The sequence below is a fragment of the Amblyomma mixtum genome, chromosome 3 (genome assembly GCF_055824585.1).
Source record: "Amblyomma mixtum isolate Tamu chromosome 3, ASM5582458v1, whole genome shotgun sequence".
Taxonomy (NCBI): domain Eukaryota; kingdom Metazoa; phylum Arthropoda; class Arachnida; order Ixodida; family Ixodidae; genus Amblyomma; species Amblyomma mixtum.
In genome coordinates, this window is record NC_143014.1 from 415,240,876 (window position 1) to 415,263,869 (window position 22,994).

At 46.0% G+C, this 22,994-nt stretch overlaps 1 protein-coding gene and 1 long non-coding RNA gene across 6 annotated transcripts in view; one reads left to right on the forward strand and one right to left on the reverse strand.

The window, feature by feature from the left end:
• Positions 1-22,994, forward strand: part of LOC149357730 (uncharacterized) — a 326,496-nt gene that overhangs the window by 15,343 nt on the left and 288,159 nt on the right. The window lies entirely within an intron of this gene.
• The window catches only part of LOC149357731 (uncharacterized), a 41,095-nt gene that overhangs the window by 1,488 nt on the left and 16,613 nt on the right, over positions 1-22,994 (reverse strand). For 3 of the 5 annotated variants that reach the window (XR_016291883.1, XR_016291880.1, XR_016291882.1), the window contains exons 4-5: positions 22,506-22,638; positions 541-661 (exon numbers count right to left, since the gene is read on the reverse strand). This is a non-coding gene — a long non-coding RNA (uncharacterized LOC149357731). Of the gene's footprint in view, positions 1-540; positions 662-2,071; positions 2,175-22,505; positions 22,639-22,994 lie in introns of all 5 variants that reach the window. The other 2 variants (XR_016291881.1, XR_016291884.1) reach the window with 2 other exon arrangements.

The window sequence follows — 22,994 nt, forward strand, 5'->3', positions numbered from 1 at the left end:
ACAACAGTCTAGTCTTTACATACGAATGTAGAACACACTCACTGCAAAAGCAATCATTAGTAGCAAAATGAACTGTTTCCATAATAGCTATAGGTATATGATGGCAGATTACCCAAACTGATGGGCCCAAATAATTATTAGATTCTTTTTGTACTGTAGTAAAGAAAACAACTACAAGATACATGGCAAGGGAGGGCACAAGGTTAATAATTTATAGCTACCTTGAGTTTCTTAAAGAATATGCATGCTTTTGCATTTTGCACTGATCCAAATGAGGCTGCCACGACACTGGTTAGCAAAAGAAAACCACAGCCACTGAACAACACTGCGTGTCACCCACACATATATCTGCTGTCATCTGAAAACTGCTGACATGTTTAATTTGCACTATTTTGATATGCCGGTTCTATTTACACTGTCATTTCTTGCTCAATAAAGTACAAATAAATGCAATCAGACTTCACTAGGCATATGCAATCTGACTCCATGTAAACAGGTTATCCCTTCATGCCTGCCACAGCACACCTAGCACGTACTCACCAGTTTGACAATTTTCATGTGGACCGTAGAGGAGAATGAAGAGGGATTCCACACAAATGGGTCATGGATGGATCCCACACAGATTTCTCGTATGCCGGAATCTTCACTGGCAGGAACAGACCTGTAAAAAAAAATATCACCATCAGCCTGACTACACCCATTGAAGGGCAAAGGCCTCTCTTATGTCTCTCCTGTTAACGCTGTCCTTTGCCAGCTGCAGCCACCGTATCCGCACAATAATCTCATCTGCCCCATGCTACGCTTGTCTTCTCTTGGAATCCACTCAATTACCTTTAAGAGGGCTCACCAGCTACAAGGCAACTCAGATTTGAACTTTTTCTGTTGATAGATGGCAGCACCTGAGTACCCCAAAAAGGAGGTAAGTTCTATTCCCCCTCCAGGTGTGTAAACTACACCGCGACACGAAAGTATTCGTTCTTCCACATAAAAAAAGTAGAGCCCAGAACTTTCTGTAGGCATGCGGCCAAAGTTCCGGGGACCGAAGCACAAAAAAGTTTACCCCTCTCAAGCCATTGAGCAAAGAAGGATGTGGGGGTCAGACAATGAACCATTTCCCAGTAACCCACCAATTTAGCATTTCCGATTTGGGTTGCCTAAGCTCCCCTCCGTTTTTTCTGCGAATTCTTTTACAATGGTAGGGTGGGGTTACTGGTTTCACCTGAGCAGACAGGTGTGGTCGGTTAAATTGGCGGAAGAGAGGCTTGTTGCATTCGCAGGACATTACCCGGAAAAGGTTCTATTGTGTTGAACACCTATGTAGTCAGTCTCCAAATAAAAGGAAAGAAAGGAGCTCCTAGCACAAGGCCTTATGACTGGTTTTCTTCCCTTTCCCATGTAGCCTTCCTTACATAGCTACAGAAGCATGTCCTCGATTGTAGTGACAGCCTTTGCCTAGTCTCGTACGAGCCTTCCCAGCACTGAACACCCATCTTCCGCTTCTCAGCACCAACCAAGCACCAAGCAAATCAAAGTTGGATGAAACTTAAAAAGGACGAGAAGTGTGGTTTGCAAAAGCACCGAGAGCGTCCTGTAGCTACGCATGGTGACTGAACGCAAACTTTGGCATTGCATAAGCGAGTCCTTGCTTAGCTCTGTTTACATGAACCAATAACGTCAGGTTGAGTCGGGCGTCGGGCTGAGTGAAGTCAACCCAACTCGACCAACGCGTGTTTACATGAACTCGATTTTAGCTAGTCGAGACCAGTTCATCAGCAGCGACACCAAGCGCCGAGCACCGCATTGTGAGCGAGCAGTGGTAGCATCCAAGATTGAGGCACACCACCGCTGCTTCGGAGGTGCGACGGCGCAAGTGAAAAACAAGTTTGCATTTATCCTCTCCCTTCTGTTTTTTCGGCTCGACAGCGTTTACAAGCATATCGGGGCAGGGTGGAGTTGAGTCAACCTACCCCTTGTGGCGGAGTTTACTGGTCCTGACCCCTTGACTCCGAACAAGACTAAGCGCGTTTCCATGCACCCAGTAACCGGTTTTTGACCGGATAACTCGACTCACGTGCATTTTGGTGCGAACAATGCCTGTGTGTGCTGCGGGGGGGGGGGGGGGTGAGGTGCTTTTGGGTGTGGCCTTGCATCCCGCTTCCGTTTCGCACCACAAGCTCGAGAAAAAAAGAAAAGCAGAAATCCTTTTGAAATATAGACAAAGCAAGAAAAAAAGGAAAGAAATGAGGTTCGTCCAGGTTCTAAGGAAAAAGTGTGCACACAAACACAGACAAGCAAGAAGTTGGTGGTAGAGTGCAGTAGCAACAAAATATTTTGTCGCCAGGAGGAGCCACGTCGCACTAGTAAAATTTTAGTGTGAAATTCAAATCCCCGCAGAAAATACATACACAACTTTCAGAGCCTGTAAAACCCAAACACTAGGTTCGATATGGATAAAAATTGCGGCTTAACAATCAAGAAAGAAGAAGGGAGGAAATGTTGCGGACGAAATTTTGATATTTGGCTTAGTTTTTTCCTGAGATGACATGAAAGTTCGACATATCTAAAAGCACCATTTTTCTGGAACTTTGCATCTAATTGGTAAAAAAATGAAACTGAAACAATAAAATCTGCCGGCAACATTTCCTCTATTCACAAAACAATAAAATGCTGCTACAAACCTCATGAAAATCGAGCCATGTTTAGACACGGTATAGCTTCTGAAAGTTCCCATGTATTTCCTATGGACACTGCCACTGGTGAACCCTGTTAAGGACCAGCGGTTGTCTTGCCTTTGGATTACAGGCCCTGCCCAAGCCCATTTATTCCTCTTGGTTTCGACTAGGATGTCATTATCCTGCATTTGTTCTCTCACCCACTCTGCCCTCTTCCGATTTCTTAACGTTACACCTACCATTTTTCTTTCCACAGCTCGCTGCATTGTCCTGAACTTAAGCTGAACCCTCTTCACTACCCTCCTCGTTTCTGACCCATAGGTAGGTACCGGTAAGATACAGCTGTTGTATACTTTTCTCTTGAGAGATACTGGTAAACTACCACGCACTATCTGAGAAAACCTGCCAGATAAGCTCCACCCCATCCTTATTCTTCAAGTTTATTTCTCTCTCATGATCTGGATCAGCAGCGTTTCAGCCGAAGAACGCAGCTTGCTGCAAGCAAAGAAAGCATTTTGCCATTAAGCCCCCCTGCACCGCAGGAATGCAGCTGAGAATGTCATGCGTGAATGCTCACTGAAGAGAAGAAAATGAGACAGAAATGTGCCCCACTGAGGATGCTGCCTCTCTGGTGGCTGCCCAAGAGTTTGACAGAATACTGTAAATGTGTGTGCTGTGATGTTCAATGCATACACGTGTGTGTGCATGCATATGTGTGTCGCGTTTGTGTGCTGGCAAAGTGGCGATATTTTTGCAGCCCATGGTGTTGATGTTTGTGATATATTGGTGTTTGTCGCTGCTTTGAGTGGCATGTTCATGTTGTTGCTTTCAACTGTTTCCATAGCGCAAGCTACTAAAGAGCGGATTTTAGTTCTCAGCCTCGGTGGCTACACTGGCGCTCGCAAATTTTTTTATGTATGTGTTCAGATTGCATTTAGCACCGCGATTTTCATACACTGCAACGAGATGAATGCTGCAAATGACATACAGAGGGCCAAGCAGCTAATTGGGAACTGGCTGTCAGCAAAATGCTGCAAGAGAGATGTAGACGCTGTTTGCAAGGTTTTAGGAGATGCAGGTGTAGCATTTTATTGTACTCTGTTATTGTGATCGTGCGAGCGACAATGCAACTACTTACATTTTTTCTTGGTTTTGCTGATGCAAGTAGCTTCCTTGTAAACGCAGTGGGGAAGCACTGAAGCTTGCCACACCGTGGAATTTTGTGTCCTCTCCCTCCACTCTTTATAGTCTTACAAAACAATTAGCATTTGGTGGTATGGTGCATGGCAGTGCAGAAAACAACGTACGCTGATCAGTAACAATGAGCCTTTTTTCAAGAGCTATGATGCTTGATCTCCAGGAAGTACCATGACTGCTTGGTTGTCACGGCTGTTTGTGCAACACAGGTATTCAAGAAGGAAGACAAACATCATGACTGGTTTGGTTTATGGGGTTTAACATCCCAAAGCGACTCAGGCTATGAGAGATGCTGTAGAGAAGGGCTCCGGAAATTTCGACCACCTGGGGTTTTTTAACATGCACTGACATCGCACAGTACACGAGCTTCTAGAATTTCTCCTCCAAAGAAATTCAACCGCTGTGGCTGGGATCGTACCCGCGTCTTTCGGGTCAGCAGCCAAGCACCATAACCACTGTATCACCGCGGCGGCTTATCATGGTTGATTGAAATTGATAGCCTCATCGAGTACCACTGCTGTGTATTTCTCAACATGCTCCAGAAGATGTCGCACCTACGTGATAATCATTTGTGGACTTGCACACCTGTGTATTCAACATTTGTGCCTTTGAATGACACAGTTTAAGGGAGGTCGCTCTTTATGACTAGTATGTGCTGGTGTGTGGGGACTTAATGAGAAGAAGTACTTGCATCTGGGCTTGTTGGTGCGTATTCATGAAAGACATGAGAGTGCAAAATGGCAACATGGACGAGTAAGGGAACAGAACGAGCGAACAGAACAGAACATGAGGTGCAAAGCTGGCATGCATGGCATTTCCTTAGAGCGGATGCTAAGCACTGGGAAGCGATACCCTCTTAACAGTCATAAAATGGTTCAAATGAAAAGGCAACAAATCTTTCTCTGCACGTGGACAGTATTGCCAGCAAACATGTGAAGGCTGAAAGGTTAGGGTGAGATCTAAAAACTGTAATTGGTTATTACTGCTATGCAGTTTGTGAGTGAAGGTGAGGCTCATGTTGTTCCGACCAAACGTACCTAAAACATCAGCTACTGCTTCGTCAAAACTAAAATTGCTATCTGCCAAAAGGACCAGGTAATCGTCTACATATCTAAAAATGTGGACTATACAACCCATGTCAAGTGCTTCACTCAAGGAGCGGTCAATTACAGATAAAACATATTACAAAGTACCGGGGCGACAGATGAGCCAATACAAATGCCCTTTTTTTGTAGATACGTTTGGTGATTAAAGTCAATAAATGTGGCCTTGAGATAAAACTCAAGTAATGACATGGAGGTGTCCACATACAAACCGGTAGCGTTATGAAAAGCCGTGGCTCCACTTCTATCTATGCATTTATGCACTGCAGAAAAGAGAAGATTTGGAACCAAGTAGAAAAGATCTACATCAATTGAAAAACCAGACCTTATGTACCTATTAGTCTGAAGGAAGGCTATCACATCATCAGAGTTCATAGTTGCAAAGGGGTCCTCTACTTACAGAGTTTTCAGGTGCTTGAGCAAAAATTGACTGATCTGCCATTGCCAAGTTCCCTTTTCGCTTACTATAGTCCGGAAAGGTAATTCCCGCTTGTGTGTTTTCGCGGCAAAAAAAGCGTAAGGCTGTTCTTGTGAGAGAGAGCAAGACAGAAATGAACGGAAAGGCAGAGAGGTTAACCAGGCGATGCCCAGTAGGCTACCCTACACTTGGGGAGGGGAACAAAAGGGAAAAAAAAGAAAAAGAGCGGCAATGAAATCAGTTTTCCAAGTGTCCAGCAACCACTATGTCACGGGGATAGAGGGCGCACACTGAAAACTTAAAGATTATAGACGGGAATACAACCTCGAGTTCCTTAAGAATCTCAGGAGCGCTTTCACCGCTTTCCTTTGTGAGGAAGGTTGTGTCCAAGGCCTCAGAACATTGAGCTCTATAAGAGGACGTGAGTCCAAGTGTCTTGTCAGATTTATTGATGGCCCTGGCTAGTTGATGCAGTTGCAGTTCCTCACAAAATGACACTGCATCTTTTTTCATTTGCGCAGTTTTCACTTTCACGGACCTGAAATTCTTCTTCACTGCTTCTATTGCCTTTTTGATGTAATAACCAGACGGTATTACTATAACACCGCCTTCTTTATCTGCCTGCACGAGCTGCAGATCATTCGCTCTAAAAACACTGCCGACGATTCCATTACTTCCTAATGTGAAATTTGAGTGCAGCTCATCAGCTGTTCCAGCTTTTCAACAGATTGAGGCAAAGAATTTGAGCAAGACATGAATGTACAATTACAGACAACTTATTTTTCCCACATATTCCTTCTGCAAGAAACACTTCACTAACAGTTCTTGATTGTCACAAAGGAAGCTTTGTGGACGGAGAAATAGATGGATATATGCTCGACTTACTGCACCAATGCCTGGTTCTCAAAGATGAAGTCTGCGCAAGTATTTTGCGAGGTTGTCACAGCTGTGGGAGCCGTTACGAGCAAGAGAGGAACGGGATGTTCTCCCGCATAAGTGTTAAGAAATTACCGCTTGTCTTTATATCTATATTAAAGTCGCCACCCACCCTGGCAGGTGGCAGCATTTCTGGCACAACGTTGTCAATGCCAAAGCATGCAGCACATGTCACTACCACCATGTAGCTTAAAGCACGATTGAGGTGTCCACTGTTCCATGAGGGCAGTTATGCGCCTTCCCTCTGATTCAGGTGTCCACTGAGATGAGTGAGACAGATACTGCTCATTTCCTTTCCTCAAAAACCAATTTACAAATTTTACCCTCTGCTTTCCAAGCCCTCGCTCTATTGGTTTCACAGCTGTGGGAGACAGATACTGCGCATTTCTTTTTCTCAAAATTTGTTCACTGAAGCTTAAACGGCGGTTCGGGTGGTCATTGCCCTTCTTATATACTCGCTCCACGTCTGTCTGTTCTTCGAGCAAAGGCAGGCGTGCACATATGCACAGTGTCGGCTGTGCAGTCTCCTTCTGCGTGGCAGCGCGTGTTCATTGGTCAGAGGTCAGGAGTGGCTTCGAGGAGCATCTGAAACTTTCTGTCGTGGTGCTGCCACTGGCGCGCGAGTGAAGAGGTGGAGGGCATCTCTTAGCGCACGCAAAGCTACGCCCTCTCCGTCAACACCAGGCAGAAACGACTCAGACAGTCTAGAACAATCGATGGCAACACCCACGCGCACTGCGTTGGCGAGCGGTGAGAGAAGGGGCAGCCACACACGCAAGGCTAGTCACTCTTCAGGAGTTCCTTCTCTCCCGTTTTACAACGCACGCCGGTGAGAGCCGTCCACGCGGCGCTGTTTTTTATTTCTTTCTTGCTAAGGAGGGAAGGATCTTGTGCTTTTACCCTCTCCTGGTTACAAAGGACAACGGCGATGCCGCGAAATGCAGAAATGGGTGCCTAAGAGCTGCGCTCTAAAACGAAACAACCTTCGCCATGGGATCAGCTCGATAGCTGGGAGGGTTTGGATCCCTGACTGACCTGGACACTGACTGAACAGGTCTGTCAGGGATCCAAAACCTCCCAGCTATCGAGCTGATCCCACGGCAAAGGTCGTTTCGTTTCTTAGAGCGAATGATCTGCAGCTCGTCCAGGCAGACAAAGAAGGCAGTTTTGTTATAATACCGTCCAGTTATTACATCGAAAAGGCAATAGAGGCAGTGAAGAATTCCAGGTGCATGAAAGTGAAAAGGAACTGCAACTGCATCAACTAGCCAGGGCCATCAACAAATCTGAAAAGAACAGCCTTTCGGTTTTTTTCGCCGCGAAAACACACAAGCGGGAAATACCTTTCCGGACTATAGTAAGCCAAAAGGAAACATGGCAACAGCAAATCAGACAATTCTTGCTCAAGCACCTGAAGACTCTCGAAGTAGAGGACCCCTTCACAACTAAGAACTCTGATGACGTGATGGCCTTCCTTCAGACCAATAGGAACATAAGGTCTGGTTATTCAATTGATGCAGATCTTTTCTACTCTGTTCCACATCGACATCTCTTTTCTGCAGTGTATAACTGCATAGATAGAAGTGGGCCCACGCCTTTTCAAAACGCTACCAGTTTGAATGTGGATACCTTCATGTCATTACATGTGTTTTATCTCAAGGTCACTTTTAATGATTTTAATGACCAAACGTATCTACAAAAAAAGGGCATTTGTATTGGCTCATGTGTCGCCCCGGTACTTTGTAATACAGTCGAACCCGGATATATCGAACCCGCATATTTCGAATTATTGGCTATATCGAACACACAGATTACCCCCTTGAAAATACTATGTAAAAGTATAGGACAGTTGCGTTGTATATCGAATTCCATTTTCGCCGGACATTGGATATATCGAACGCCGCGCCGCGCCCCTGGAAGGTGCGCTTTCCCCAAAGACATTCCTGTCCGGTCCTCAGCCGCCTCAGCGGAGAACATTTCCGCAGTCAGCAGGCGCAGGGCCCTTTTTTTTTTTTTTTTTGTTCCCCGTTTTTGCGCCCCACCGGCGCGAGCTTTCCCACTCCGCCTCTCCTCCTGTACCGCCGGCGTGTGCTCCCTCAAGGTCATTGGAGATCAGCGAAGAGAGAGCGCCGCATGGAGACGCGCGGCGACCACGCTTCTTGGGGAAAGAGAGAGAGAGAAAACGGTCGCTCGTGGGCACATCGTGGGTCTGGGGAAAAGAGAGAGCTCAGAAAAAAAAAAAAAAAACGAAGCCCAGAGCGCCGATCTTTCTCCCTGCTCTTTCTTTTCCCTCTGTCGTTCCTTCGCAGCCGCGTTGACTGCCGCTCGCATAGGCTTCGCTCTTATCGCTCCATCTGCGCCTCGCGTGTTTTTTTTTTTGTGTGTGTGCCTGTGTTTCAACGCGCGACGTGAAGCAGGCCCCAGTAGCCAACTGTTTTGGCAAGGCAGGCCTTGAAGTGGCCGGAGATTAATGTCCGGAAGATTTAGATGACGATGAGTGCTTGGACGACGCGTTTCGCGACTTGTCCAATTTTCTCGGCGCCGTTCTGTCCGAAGTGACTGTCGAGGACTTTAACGCTGACAGCGAAGTTCAAGTGGTAGCTGGCGTTCAAGACGCCGACTCCAGCGACGACGAGGGCAACTGTGTTGTCGAAGAAACGCGTCCGTGCGCAGCCACTGAACTGGCGTCAGCGTTAGCCTGATTCGGCGCTGTTGAGGCGAAATGGAAGGCACTGTGCTCTCGCACCTGGACAGTCTCGAGAAGATCGAGGCCAGTGTTTTGAACTTCGTTTCCCAGGGGAAAAAGCAGCCCAAAATTAGTGATCTTTTTTTCCGCGAAATAAAGCGCTTTCACATTGCGCGCCCATACTATGTGATTCGCGGCTGTTCCAAACGGTAAGCCACAATTTGTTATGTCATTAAGCGTAGAAAGTTGGGCTAGTTGGTTGGTAGTACTACTGTGATACATTCCAGCGGCTAAAAAGACACGGACGAAGGTAGACGAGACAGGACGAACGCCGGACACAAAACTTTGGGTCTTGGCTTAGCACTGCTTCGACCTTTTCAGGCAAGGGACACTCACCGATGCAGGTCACTTTGTTAGCTGCGGATTTCTTCCGCACTTGTGCTTTCCTCAAGGCGCACAAATTTGCAAGACACACATTCCACAGCAAATCCGTAGTCCTTGCGGCTTCACGAGTAAGCGTCCGGAAAAGCGGTTCACCATTCTGGCCAGACATGTGCAAAGCGGTGAAGCTGCGCAGTTGGTTTTGCAGATGCCTGATCTGTCTCCACAGCTCGGAACGCAGAATCTTCATCATCCTTCTAGCATGCCGCGCAGATGGAAAGCACGGTGTGAAGAGCGAATTGACGCCAGGTAGAACGAGGTGGTGGTCAAGAGCAAACGTGAGTTCCCTTGCACGACAAGTGGTCACGGCTAGAAGATTGACGAGCGTCAAAGAAGGATTCACACACAAAAAACGAGGAATCACAGGGCCCATTGTACTAGAAAGTATGTCATTAAGCGTAGAAAGTTGGGCTAGTTGGTTGGTAGTACTATTGTGATACATTCCAGCGGCTAAAAAGACACGGACGAAGGTAGACGAGACAGGACGAACGCCGGACACAAAACTTTGGGCCTTGGCTTAGCACTGCTTCGACCTTTTCAGGCAAGGAACACTCACCGATGCAGGTCACTTTGTTAGCTGCGGATTTCTTCCGCACTTGTGCTTTCCTCAAGGCGCACAAATTTGCAAGACACACATTCCACAGCAAATCCGTAGTCCTTGCGGCTTCACGAGTAAAGCCGCAAGGACGCTCGTCAATCTTCTAGCCGTGACCACTTGTCGTGCAAGGGAACTCACGTTTGCTCTTGACCACCACCTCGTTCTACCTGGCGTCAATTCACTCTTCACACCGTGCTTTCCATCTGCGCGGCATGCTAGAAGGATGATGAAGATTCTGCGTTCCGAGCTGTGGAGACAGATCAGGCATCTGCAAAACCAACTGCGCAGCTTCACCGCTTCGCACATGTCTGGCCAGAATGGTGAACCGCTTTTCCGGACGCTTACTCGTGAAGCTGCAAGGACTATGGATTTGCTGTGGAATGTGTGTCTTGCAAATTTGTGCGCCTTGAGGAAAGCACAAGTGCGGAAGAAATCCGCAGCTAACAAAGTGACCTGCATCGGTGAGTGTTCCTTGCCTGAAAAGGTCGAAGCAGTGCTAAGCCAAGGCCCAAAGTTTTGTGTCCGGCGTTCGTCCTGTCTCGTCTACCTTCGTCCGTGTCTTTTTAGCCGCTGGAATGTATCACAATAATTTGTTATGATCGGGAGTGCAGTTTTAGCCTATATCTGTTTATCGAATTTTCGCTATATCGAACTATTTTCCGATCCCCTTCGAATTCGATGTATCCGGGTTCGACTGTATGTTTTATCTGTAATTGACCGCTCCTTGAGTGAAGCACTTGACATGGGTTGTATAGTCCACTTTTTTAGATATGTAGACGATTACCTGGTCCTTTTGGCAGATAGCAATTTTAGTTTAGACGAAGCAGTAGCTGATGCTTTAGGTACGTTTGGTCGGAACAACATGGGCCTCACCTTCACTCACAAACTGCCCAGCAGTAATAACCAATTACAGTTTTTAGATCTCACCCTAACCTTTCACCCTCTACACGTTTGCTGGCAATACTGTCTATGTGCAAAGAAAGATTTTCTTTCGAACCATTCTAAGACTGTTAAAAGGGCTATCGCTTCCCAGTGCTTAGCATCTGCACTAAAAAAGTCTTTCCACCATGCCATGCATGCCTGCTTTGCATCTCAGGTGTCCAGGCTGCAGAAAGCACGCTTCCCGGCTTCCCTGGTTCTCTCCGTGACGCAGTCCTTGCTGAAAAAGCTGAATGGCAGCAAGGAAAAGAATCGACCTCAAGAAAAAAAAGCTGGCAAGGCTGGAAGTTGTACCTTACGTACTAACCACACCTCTCATAACCTCAAGAAGGTGGCCAATAAGTACGGCATCGATGCGGTATTTTCACTGCCGCGAAAACTTGCCGGAATGTGTTCACGCATTGGGAGAAAAAGTGCAAGAGTACACCACCAGACACCGAACGCCATATGTTGGCTGCAAGAAAGGAGTAGTATACGAGTTCCCGCTTACATGCGGCAAGGTGTACGTTGGACAGACCGGACGGTGTCTTAATGAGCGCCTGCTTGAACACAAGAATCCATTAAACAATAAAGACCATCTTCCAGACCACTGCCAAGCCTGCTCGAAAGAGAAGTGTATATAGCCTGCAAGCTTCGACTATCGGATTGTAAAGTGCTATTGAAAAGCCGTGATAGGACAGAACATGAGCTCGTGAAAGCCTTCTATATAAAAAAGGAAAGCGATAATTGCATCAGTGACACGTCAGTAGTTCTTCGCCAGAGCGAAATGCTGTTTCTTGATGCATATCTGTGAATGTTTGTTAACTGCGATTAAGAACATGGATAAGGGCAGAGGCTATATAAACGTTCTTCTTTGAATAAATCCTGTTGAAAGTACAGCGCTCGCCCTGTTCCCTTACTCGTCTGTGTGGCAATTTTGCACTCTCATGTCCTAATGGGAAAGTTGTGGAACATTACACAGTGTTTTTCATAATTTGTGTTCTAAGAGTTCGATGCCTTTGTCCCTTGGATTGCTGAGACGAGGACATAGAAAGTTTTCACACGGCCTCCTTGTTTTCTTGCTGAAATGTGTGCATAGAGTTCTGGACAGCTTGTTTCAGAGTGCATGTTGTAATGTTGCCTGATTTTCTAGTGGACTTTGTCTTTATGTTGACTGCATGCATAGGTACGGATAGAGAGAGAAGCTTTTTCATGAGAGGCACAGAATTTAGTCAGCATGGAAACACTGTTGGCAGACTACTCTGCTTTGGGGAGCAGTGTTTTGAGAGTCAGTTACAAAAAGAAGGGTGCAGAAAATGTGAAAACAAAATTTAAAGCTAATAAAATACTGCAGTCATTGCATAACATGTGCAAGAAAGGATCATGAGTAATATAATTTACAGTTAATCAACCAGTACAATGTCCTACAGATGGGCAGAGATAAAGCGAATACTTATCAAGAGGTATGCCAAAATGTTTCACATTGTCATTTTGAGCACTGTCCTACAAGTAAGTAAACAAAATTTCAAAGGTGTGATGCTGCTACGCAGAGCAGGCAGTTCATTGTAAGCAATACTTGTACAAGAGTCTCCATATCATGCTTGTAATACAGAATCGTCTGCATAAGCTGAAATGTTGCACACTTTCAAACGAACTACAGTTGTTGAAGAATGGGCTGACTGACCAAGGACTATTGAAAGCAGTTTGAAAATTGGTTGGATTGATATTAATCGAAATACCTGCAGTCGCATCATCCTTGAGGGGACTGGCTGGTTGTCACAGATATATTATTCTGCTTGCTATTTCATGTTCATACCTTCTCTGCTGAAAGCTGTGCAGTGTTGTCTTTATGCTGCTGGTTAATACACAGCAAAGATCATCATCATCATCAACCTCACAACTCCCACTGCAGGGCAAAGGCCTCTCCCATTTCTCTCCAATTAACCCTGTCCTTCGCAAGTTGCGGCCACCGTATCCCCACAAACTTCTTAATCTCATCCGCCCACCTAACTTTCTACCACCCCCTGCTACGTTTGCCTTCTCTTGGAATCCACTCCGTTACCATTAACCCTTTGAAGGTTTTTGCCATATATGTACGGCGGTGGTTTTCTGTCCCGCAAGGTCTTTGCCGTACGGGTACGGTTTCGATCTTCCGTTTGAAATTTTGCGCCAAAAGAACAATGCGTCCTCACTGGGGCGTGCTGCCACCTCTTAGGACTTACAAGAAGTGTTTGAATTTTGTGCTGCCTTCTTACGGAGATAAGCAGAACTTATGTCTGAACTTATGTCTAGCTTTAGCGCGGCGGCACAGACTGCGGTTTCGCCGCGTGATCGCAACGGAGTCGCGCGAAATTTGAGTTTTCTTTTTGTCAGCACTATCTTGCAGGGGCTGCCGAAGTTGATTTCTCTTTATTGGCGCTGTTCTTAGCTTGCTTATCACCGTTGCTCGCGAGGTATTGTCGCTCTCTGCGGCAAAGCGCCTACGCGGTTTTGATTCCACCGCGGGATCACAACGGAGTCGCGCGAAACATGTTTTCTCTTTTTGGGCACTCTCTTGCAGAGGCGGCGGAAGTTGATTTCTATCTTTATTGGTGCTGCTCTTAGCTTGTTTATCACCGTCGCTCATGAAATTCTATTGAACATTTTCCAGTTGTGAGTGTGATGCTGTCACCAAAGTACTGTTCCTAAGTTTTTTTTAACTATTTATTCTCGATTATATACATTTTGTAGATTCAAGATCCGCAATAAAGTAATTTGACCACCTGGGATAGTTTTCTTCAAAATAATTCGACCCTCAAAGGGTTAAGGACCACCGGTTATCTTGCCTTTGCATTACACGTCCTGCCCAAGCCCATTTTTTCCCCTTCATTTTGACTAGGATGTCATTAACCTGCATTTATTCCCTCACCCACTTCGCCTGCATCCGATCTCTTAACATTACACTTATTTGTCTTTCCATAGCTCACTGCGTTGTCCTAAACTTAAGCTGAGCCTTCTTTGTTAGCCTCCACATTTCTGCTCCATAGGTGAGTGCCAGTAGAGACAGCTGTTGTAGACTTTTCTCTTGAGGAATATTGGCAAATTGCCATTCATGATCTGACAGAACCTGCCATATGTGCTTCACCCTATTTTTATTCTTTTAGCTGTTTCCCTCTCATGACCTCAACCCCTACATATATCCTTCATTGATTACGAGAAAGCATTTGACTCAGTGGAAACCTCAGCTGTCATGTAGGCATTGCAGAATCAAGGTGTAGAGGAGTTTTATGTGAAAATATAGGAAGATATTTATAACGATTGCATAGCTACCATAGTGCTCCACAACGTCAGCACTAAAATTCCAATATGGAAAGGTGTCAGGCAGGGAGACACTATCTCACCAATCTATTCACTTCCTGTTTACAGAAGGTATTCCAAAGCCTGAAATGGGAACAGTTGGGGATAAGAGTTAATAGAGAATACCTAAGTAATTTGCAATCCGCCGATGACATTGCTTTGCTAAGTCACTCAGGACATGAAAAGCAAAGCATGATCAATGAGTTAGACAGACAGAGCATAACGGTGGGGTTAAAAATTAACATGCAGAAAACCAAAGTAATGTTCAACAGTCTAGCAAGGGAACAACAGTTCGCAATTCGTAGCGAGGTGCTGGAAGTAGTAAGAGAATATGTCTATCTAGGGCAGGTAGTGACCGCAGCAAAGATTAGGCCAGCAATAAAGCATACTGGTCATGTCTGATACATCAATTTGGCTAAGAATCACCGATACTGCACAGTAGTTGAGAGGTAAAATATGAAAGTTAACAAGCAGGAGTTTCATCTTGCACACAATTTGGCCATGCACACTTTACTGTGCTGGTCTAAAGTTTTTTTTGTCTCATTACGACATTGTAGCTTGAAAGTGTACTTGAACATAGCTCAGTTTCTTCAACACATATGATGTTTACTTTTTCATCTCTTCCTGTATCAATCCTTGCGAATGTAGTGATGTTAAGAAAAAAGAAAGGTAACAAGATTTGAACAGCAGTGCTTCTATGAATGACAACACTGAAAGCTTTTGTTCAGAGCACGCTACGCATTGCCTTGTCAAAGAATGGCGTGTGTGCCATTCACATGTGCAGTGCAATGTTGTGCTAATTACTGGTACATAACGCTTTTTGGCTTGGATCACTTCAGTGATGTGCTTGCAGTACATATGCAAACCACCTTCAATTTTTTTTATCCATTCAGCAACATTGCTTAACACTTGTATCTATACTTCAAGCACAATGTTGTGGCAAGGGCACCTACTAGAGCACTGCACGGGCCTCAATCTCAGGCCTGAACCCGGCCCAAGCCCGAGACCTGAAGCCCGAGCCCGGCCCGTGAATCCCGGAGTGAAACCCAGCCCGGCCCATTTCACAGTAACGCTTGAGGTATACTGCTCACTCTGAGCAAGTAGACTGCTACTACACCGATAAGGAACTGGCCGACAAAGGTTCTGAAACTGCAGTTTGGCTTGAATAAAGTTGGTTCTTTTTAACCCAGAAGGAAGTCATTAAGACTAGTGCTTGCCAGGCCCGTCTTTTGGACAGTGATCTCGTGTAGGTGGGCAAATTTAAACTCGGAACTTCCGAGAGCCAAATAAAAAGGGCTGCATACGCGCGTAATAGACTACTTTGCATTCCCCCATGATTCTAATCAGTTACATTTTGCCGCCGCAATGTATAAACATTAAAGCTGCCTAGCAAGCAATGGGATGAGATTTTTTTAGTGAACACGATCTCACAGGTTAAACTCATAGCTGAACTGGTCGCCTTTCAGCAGAAACAAAAAGAAAAAAAAGCTTGAGTATTTCCCGGTATGTGTTTCATGACTATAATTAAGCGTCCTATACTAATATGTTCTTCCCGATTACATTTATAATAGTGCACAGGTATGTTTTAAGATGACGAACAATCAATGGCCAATTAAGACCGGCTGAATTTTGCTCTTACTGGTGGAGCAGAAGATAACGCGCGAGCCACGTGATAACTTACAGTGCAAAACACTTGTCATGACAACCAGGCTGAAGAAGCGAGGAGAGATAGATGTGGTTATGAGATGAGATTTACAAACTCTCGCGAGCTTTTGTGGCTATTTCATTTAGGAGACGTTCCAGTCAGCAGATCAAAAAGAAAACCAAACGCACTTTGGTTTGTGAATTTTCTCACATGAGAAAAATATATCTAAAATAAAAGCTATGTTTTTGGGGCTTAAGGGCCCAAGGGCAGTCAGGCTGTGAGAGAAACCGAAGCAGAGGGCTCCGGATCATTTCGACCACATGGAATTTTTCAATGAGCAATGATACTACAAAGTGTACATGTCTGCCATGTTTGCCGTCTCAACAGAAATGCGGCCGCCGAGGCTAGGAGCAAACCTTGGTTCCCTGGCTCAGTAATCACGCGCCTTGACCACTAGGCCACCACGGCATGGAAATAAGCAAATAATTGTCAATGAATAAAGCTTAGGTTTTTCTCAGCGCGTACTATAACCCACAGCTCATCCGTATCGCTGCTCCAATGCCGCAGGTGTGTACTTCACTCTGCAATAGTGAATGAATAGTCGGACCCCAGCCGTTTCTGTATGAACCCAAGCGCGACTTGGTCCGCAGCTTTAAAGGGAAGCTGAAGAGATTTTCGAATTCATTAAGATGCTCACGTATGGATGTGGGAACCTTAAAAATCATGCGGATGAAATTTTTTTCCAGATTAATCACTGAGGAGCGACGTAATCGCCGTTTAAAATTGCGCGGTAGCTCCGCCCCCGCTGACCGCCGAGCGCTGCTGATGACACTGACGATGCGAGCCGAAACCGGAAACCGTGGGGTGGTGACGTAAACATTGGTGTTCCGTCGCCTCGCAGCCGCCACGACCGTGCTTGTTTCTGCGTGCGTGCCATCGTAAGCTGCTTCGATCTGCCGTGTGTTCCTGTATTTGTGCGTTTTTATGTTTGTGGTGACGTACAGAAACGTGTGGAGCATCGAGTGAAGCGGTGGACCACCATGCCGGCGTTCTGCGCAGCCTTCGGCTGCACTAACACCAGCGGCCGCGACGATGTGGACTTTCATTATTTCCAGCAAAATAAGGAGCTTTCCGCGAGGTGGGTCGCTGCTGTGAAGCGAAGGGATTTCAAGCCCTCAAAGACTACGTGCTATACTCTGAAAACTTTCGTGATGAAGACTATAACCAGAGCCTGTCGATAATGCGTTCATTGGGCCTGTCAACAAAGTCAGCTCGACTGAAACCCGGCGCAATACCGCCTGTCTTCGCGCACAGGAGCTCTTCACTGCCACCGAGGCCAGCTTTCGCGAAAAGGAGAAAGCTCGAGGTAAGAATTTGTGTATTAACACCATGAGAATTTGACTGCGCGAACCGGTGTTCTGTGTAGTGTATGGCGCGTAATTTCGTGGATGCAAGACTTTCGGTAGTAGTGAGATGAACGGCGCTGGAATGAGAACGTCAGGACGGCAGCAAACTGCAGCTTACAAAATAAGTGTTTTGCAGTTATGCTTGCAGGAATGCATCATGCATGTCGTACAGCATTACTCATATCAGAGCTCGGCCCTAAATTTTTTGGCTGTATAAAAATCTCAAACTGCTACTAATACTGCAAGAGGTGGAGCGACGCGAAGTGCGCCTCACAACCGGAGACTGCGCGCCGCGCGTGAGCAGAGAACTTCGTTCGGTAAGCGAGCTCGTGAAAAGACGCTATATGCAGCCTCTTTACTCAATTATGTTGGAGCTCAGATATTCTAGGATTCATGCGTTGCCCTCAGTGGCGAGAACATAGGGAGTAGTACGCGGCACATTTTTCTTCGGGCTCGGAGCGCCGAGAAAACTCTTTGCAGATGTTTCTGGTATACGGGCACGCGGCGTTTCGTTTTCAGTTTGGTTTCGCCTGGGGCCTGGCTGATAGCCGCCTCGTCAGCGCCCAATGTGTGCAGTCATGGCGCTTGCAGTCCGGCCCCAAAGCGAACACTTTTTTTTTTTTGAGCGATCTACGTCGGACGCGCTCTCTGGCGCTGTGTTAGCGCGTGAAGTTGCCTGCCAGGGTGGAAGTTTTTAAAGAGATCTTTTTTTGCTTGGCTACAGTATTTGCAGGAGGTACTCCAAATCTGCAAATACAACATGATATGAAAATAAAAATTTAATTAAGATATGCAGTTTATTGAGCTAATGGAAACCTTCTGCCTGTTACTGGTGTATGCCATATCCCTCAATATAGCCCCAGGGATAAAACTAATACAAGGTTAGTTACCCATTTTTTTAAAATAAATTTTGGACCTTCTAAAGAAACAGCTGGTATATAATAAATGATCTCACTTTCCACAGAGCTCGCCAATCAACAAAATAGTTTACGAAATAAACCAGAAGATTTTACTCATACTGAAGCACACTTTTGTTCTGTTTGCAACAATAACATCATATGGCTTATGCCTTTCAGGTTCTTGCCTAACTGCTGCAAGATCAAGACTGCACACCAGACGATAGTGCAAATCAAGAGTGCATGGAAAATGACATCACACCTGGAGGCTGCACACCAGACAGTCAAGAATGCACACCAAACAGCAGTACAAATCAGGACTGTGCAACAAGTCGAATGGCACTGGCAGATGCTGCTGAGGACCCTGCATCGAACTTTTCTAAAAGTCATGACAAGGCTGACAAGTCTGTTCAAGTTCTAATGCAGCCAATACCAGTAAAGTGTTCTGCCAGGAATACATTTATGATAACACATGTAGTCGTAAAAAATTGCCGAGTGCAGCATGGCTTCATACATTAATAATAATATTATATAATTGTACGCCACGTCTGCTACAGCCAGCCTTGCGATTCGGCCTGCTCGGTTGCAGCACGAGGCCATCGAGTTAGTGAAAAAAATCACTGGTCGCTTGATCTGAGAACAGCACGATAAAGGCGGGCGCAAACGGATGGAGATATTCCTACAAGGGCTTGCAGTATGAAGCAACTCGCCTAAACAAGGATTTCAATTTACTGCCAGATTCCATCTTGGCACGCAGAACGGGAGGCACACGTTTGTCACCTCGACAAGTTCTGCCGCAAAGCGCCGCGAACTTCTGTTTTACGCGTGCGTTATGAACCGAGCCGGCACGCAGCGACCATGAAGCGATGCCAGCATAAAATTTGCGTGCAAAAAGAGCCTGATAACTTCTTGAGCATGTCAATGGTCTGTGTGGATTACAAGCAGATTTGCGGCAGCACCGACAAGCGGCAAGACAACAATGCCGACGATCGCATCCCGCTTACATTGCATTAGGAAAATTTCGTGGAGCAGTGCTATACTACATTTGCTCGCTTCAAAATTAATTTATTGTATCTCTGAATGAAGTTTGGCTAGAAAAGTGTGCTTACTAAAAGACATTTCCAACACGTGGAGGTGCTGACACTTCGCTTTCGTCCAAGCCAAAAGCACCGCTTGCGCCAGCATCGTTGCTTCCTTGGAGCGGTTTGCTCTTTGCGATTGGTTCGTACATGTAGGGGATGACGCCAAGATCCTCCAGGTAATCTTCGATGTGTTCCATCGTGATATAAGCATCAAACCAACAGCCCAAACCACCGCGCGCCGCGCTTCTGGTACTACATCGGCGGCGACCGAGCCGGGCTCACCGAGCCAACGCCAGTGTTCACGTCACGAGGCGCCCAACCAATCACAGGCGTCAACGAGGTGCGCGAGCTGGCCCGATGCTGCTGCTGCACTTTTCGCCAAAATAAAATAGGTTTGCGCTTTCCTTTGCCTAATTTCGATAAGAAATTCGAATTCCGAGGGTGGAAAACTGTAAAGTGCATCTCTTCACTCAATTTTTTTGGGAAACCTTTCAGCATCCCTTTAAGCCCGGCCCAGCAAAACAAATCATGTCCCGGCCCGGCCGGGCCTGGGCTTTTGGGCCGGCCTGAGCCTGTGCAGTGCACTAGCACCTACTACTGCGTGCGACAAAATAGGAGGCTTTCCTGTAGGCACTTATGACTGTGCACAGATGAGGGAAGCTTAAACTGAGTGAGGCTGCTATGAAGGCCAATGACTCTGAGAATGCAAAGCAAAGGTGGCACTGCTGGCATTTTGCAGTATCAAATTATAGTGAATGCTTCGCTACTGAGCCCCTTAGAGCAGAAACTGCAGTACATAAGTCACCGATTGATGCCTCTTAAAATTTTAGCAGTTCTATCAATATGCCGTGTGTGTGTCCCCATCCTGTACTCCTTTGTGTACATTGTTTTCCTCTAACCACATTGATGCACCACGTGGCTGTGTGCCTTCTGTCAAACAGTGAGTGTTAATTAAATGACAGCTTTAATGTTTTTATTCCTTGTGTGTGACTGATTACTTTGTGTTGCTGTGTAGGTGGTACTGCATTCAGAACCACGTCATTCAGCATGGTGTTTTCTGTGCACCATGTCAGCTTCCAGCATTTTGCCACATCTGCTTGGTAGCTGGAAACAAGTTGCAAACAGTGACTGCAGTGTTGTGCAAACAACACGATAACTAGCACATGATATGCAGCCTACCATTTCATGCTCATTATTCTCAGTCATTGTTGGTAAAAAATTCATTCATTCAGCTTCTGAGTAGAACTCTTGATTTCATATGTGCCTTTCATATCCAGCTACGAATAGCCACTGCAACTGTGGCTTGTTTGCAAGAAGTTTCTTCAACATGGAGTGTGAGAGGATACAGTTGCGACCATTGGTATTTATCTTTTAACGACTTAACTGGCACGAATCCCCTCTGAGGAATAGCCCTCAGGCACTTTGTTGTATGTGTGGAGACTTGAAAAATAACGGTGTCCTTGGGAGCGCCTCAGAGGACAGCAGCAGAATTAGTTTTGAGGAAAGGAAATCACGCAGTAACTGTCACACATTTCTCGGTGCACACCCTAACTGCACCGGAAGGGAAGAAATAAAGGAGGGAGTGAAGAGGGAAGAGGTGCCACAGTGGAGGTCTCTGGATTAATTTTGACCACCTGGGGATATTTAACGTGCACTGACAGCACACAGCATTGGACGCTTTTTGCATTTCGCCGGCAGAAAGGAACACGTGTGCCCGGGCATTATCAGTGATCACTTTTTATTCAGTAAATGTCAAAGAAATGAGCTGTATAGAAAAAATTTTATCTTCCAGGACATCCAGCTGCCACAAACTGTCACCCCATATAAGAGAATGAAGAGCAAGGGTAGCAATTTTTTTTAAATGCCACATAGGGAGCACCTGCAACAGCAAAGCCCTGTTCTGAAGTCATGAATGTGGGGAGCTGTGGCTTCACTTCAGCTGATGACATTGCGAATGTCAGGGCAGCACACACTAAACACGCAGTGCTGACACCAACAGCACCGCAGCTGCCACAATATTTACCGGTGGGCCAGGCAGAAGAGCCGCAGTTCAAACAGCACGGCATTAGTGGGAGTGTTGCAAAGGTGACCGGCTGATTGTGACTGCCCCTGTGCAGCCCAGTCCTTGGACCCTGACATGAGTGCCGTGGATAGCACACACATTACCAGGAAAGCCTCCAACAGTGTAAAAGTGTTTAATCATGCCAGGCTCCTCCTCTGGGGACGAGCAGGTGTAAACAAGACACAGATAGTTCAGTAATTGTTATACATTTACGTAGCTCTGGATGGGAAACATACATGTGGCAGTACGTACACGTTAAAACTGCAACAGTATGTATATTCAAGCAAAATTCTGGAGACGCTTAAGTAGCCTTAAGAGTGTAATGCGATAGCATTGCTAACTATGTGGTACGTGGTAGTCGTATGAAGGGTTGAGACTATAGCGCATAAAGCTCATTAGACACACTCTATTAAAAAAAAAGGAATAAAGAAAGGAGGCAATTCCTGCCCCAGTATAGCTATTACAGGCTTAAAGCATCTGAAAATAAATGTACAGGGACTAAAAAAAGTCTGCCCAAAATGAAATTTGAAATGAATCTATAAAGAAGCTCCTAAACTATTGCACTTAACGAATGGTCCTCAGTGGCTGAAGGGCAGGTCAACCATTTTTCCGCACTTCCGATTCAACTATTTTTGTTTCAGTGCAATTGGTTTTACTTCTTCAGAAACACTAGGTAACGATTGTGGGATAACGTCCTGACCCTGAATAGCAATGAGGAATTGTGTAGAGATGTCATATAAGGGTGCGATCGAAATTTGTGCCGCAGTAGGAACAAAAACGTGTGTACCACTGAAATGCGAGTTAGTGCCCTTACATGTATGCAATCTCAAGTGACGTAATGAGTTTCACCGCTGCAATAATGGCGTCTCGTTCATAACTGGCCTTCCGCGGACAAGGTGCCTCACCTCACGGCAGACTTGCACGCTGTTGGAGGCTTTACCAGCATTATGGACACCATCGACGGCACTAGCGTCTGGATCCAAGCCCCAGAGCTACATGAGGAGGCGTATATAAATTGCCACTTCTACCATTCCATCAATGCGCAGCTTGTGATGGACAGCAAATACCAGATCCTCAACGTGGTCGCCAAGTGGCTGAGAGGTACTCACGACATGCAAGTGGCCACCAACAGCAGCCTTGCCTAGTGCTTCAAGTCTGGAGCCTACACCGGTACTCTGCATGGCGACAGCGGGTACCCATGCAGGCCATGGCTCATGACGCCCTTTCAGAGTCCTGAAATGCCTGCGAAAAGGGGGTACAATGCAGCACACAGGATCACCAGGGTTGTGGTTGAAAGGTTTGTGCACAGCTTTCTACGTTCACGCTTGCCCGCTTTCTTGGCCACTGACCGTGAGCATGGCTCCGTGTCATTGGCAGAACGTGGCAGTTACAAATGCTATTTTGAATTTATACTGAAATCGGCTGTCGTATATGTACTTACTACAAAACATTCCGTACAACATTCCACTGGTTATGTTTATAAAGTGCATGCCACACAGTTTTAATTCAGTAAACATTACTGCAGACATTACTGTTTTGTGCGAGATAGAAATCAGTTAATTTAGGACACCACAGACCTCGTGAAGTGTCAATGGGGC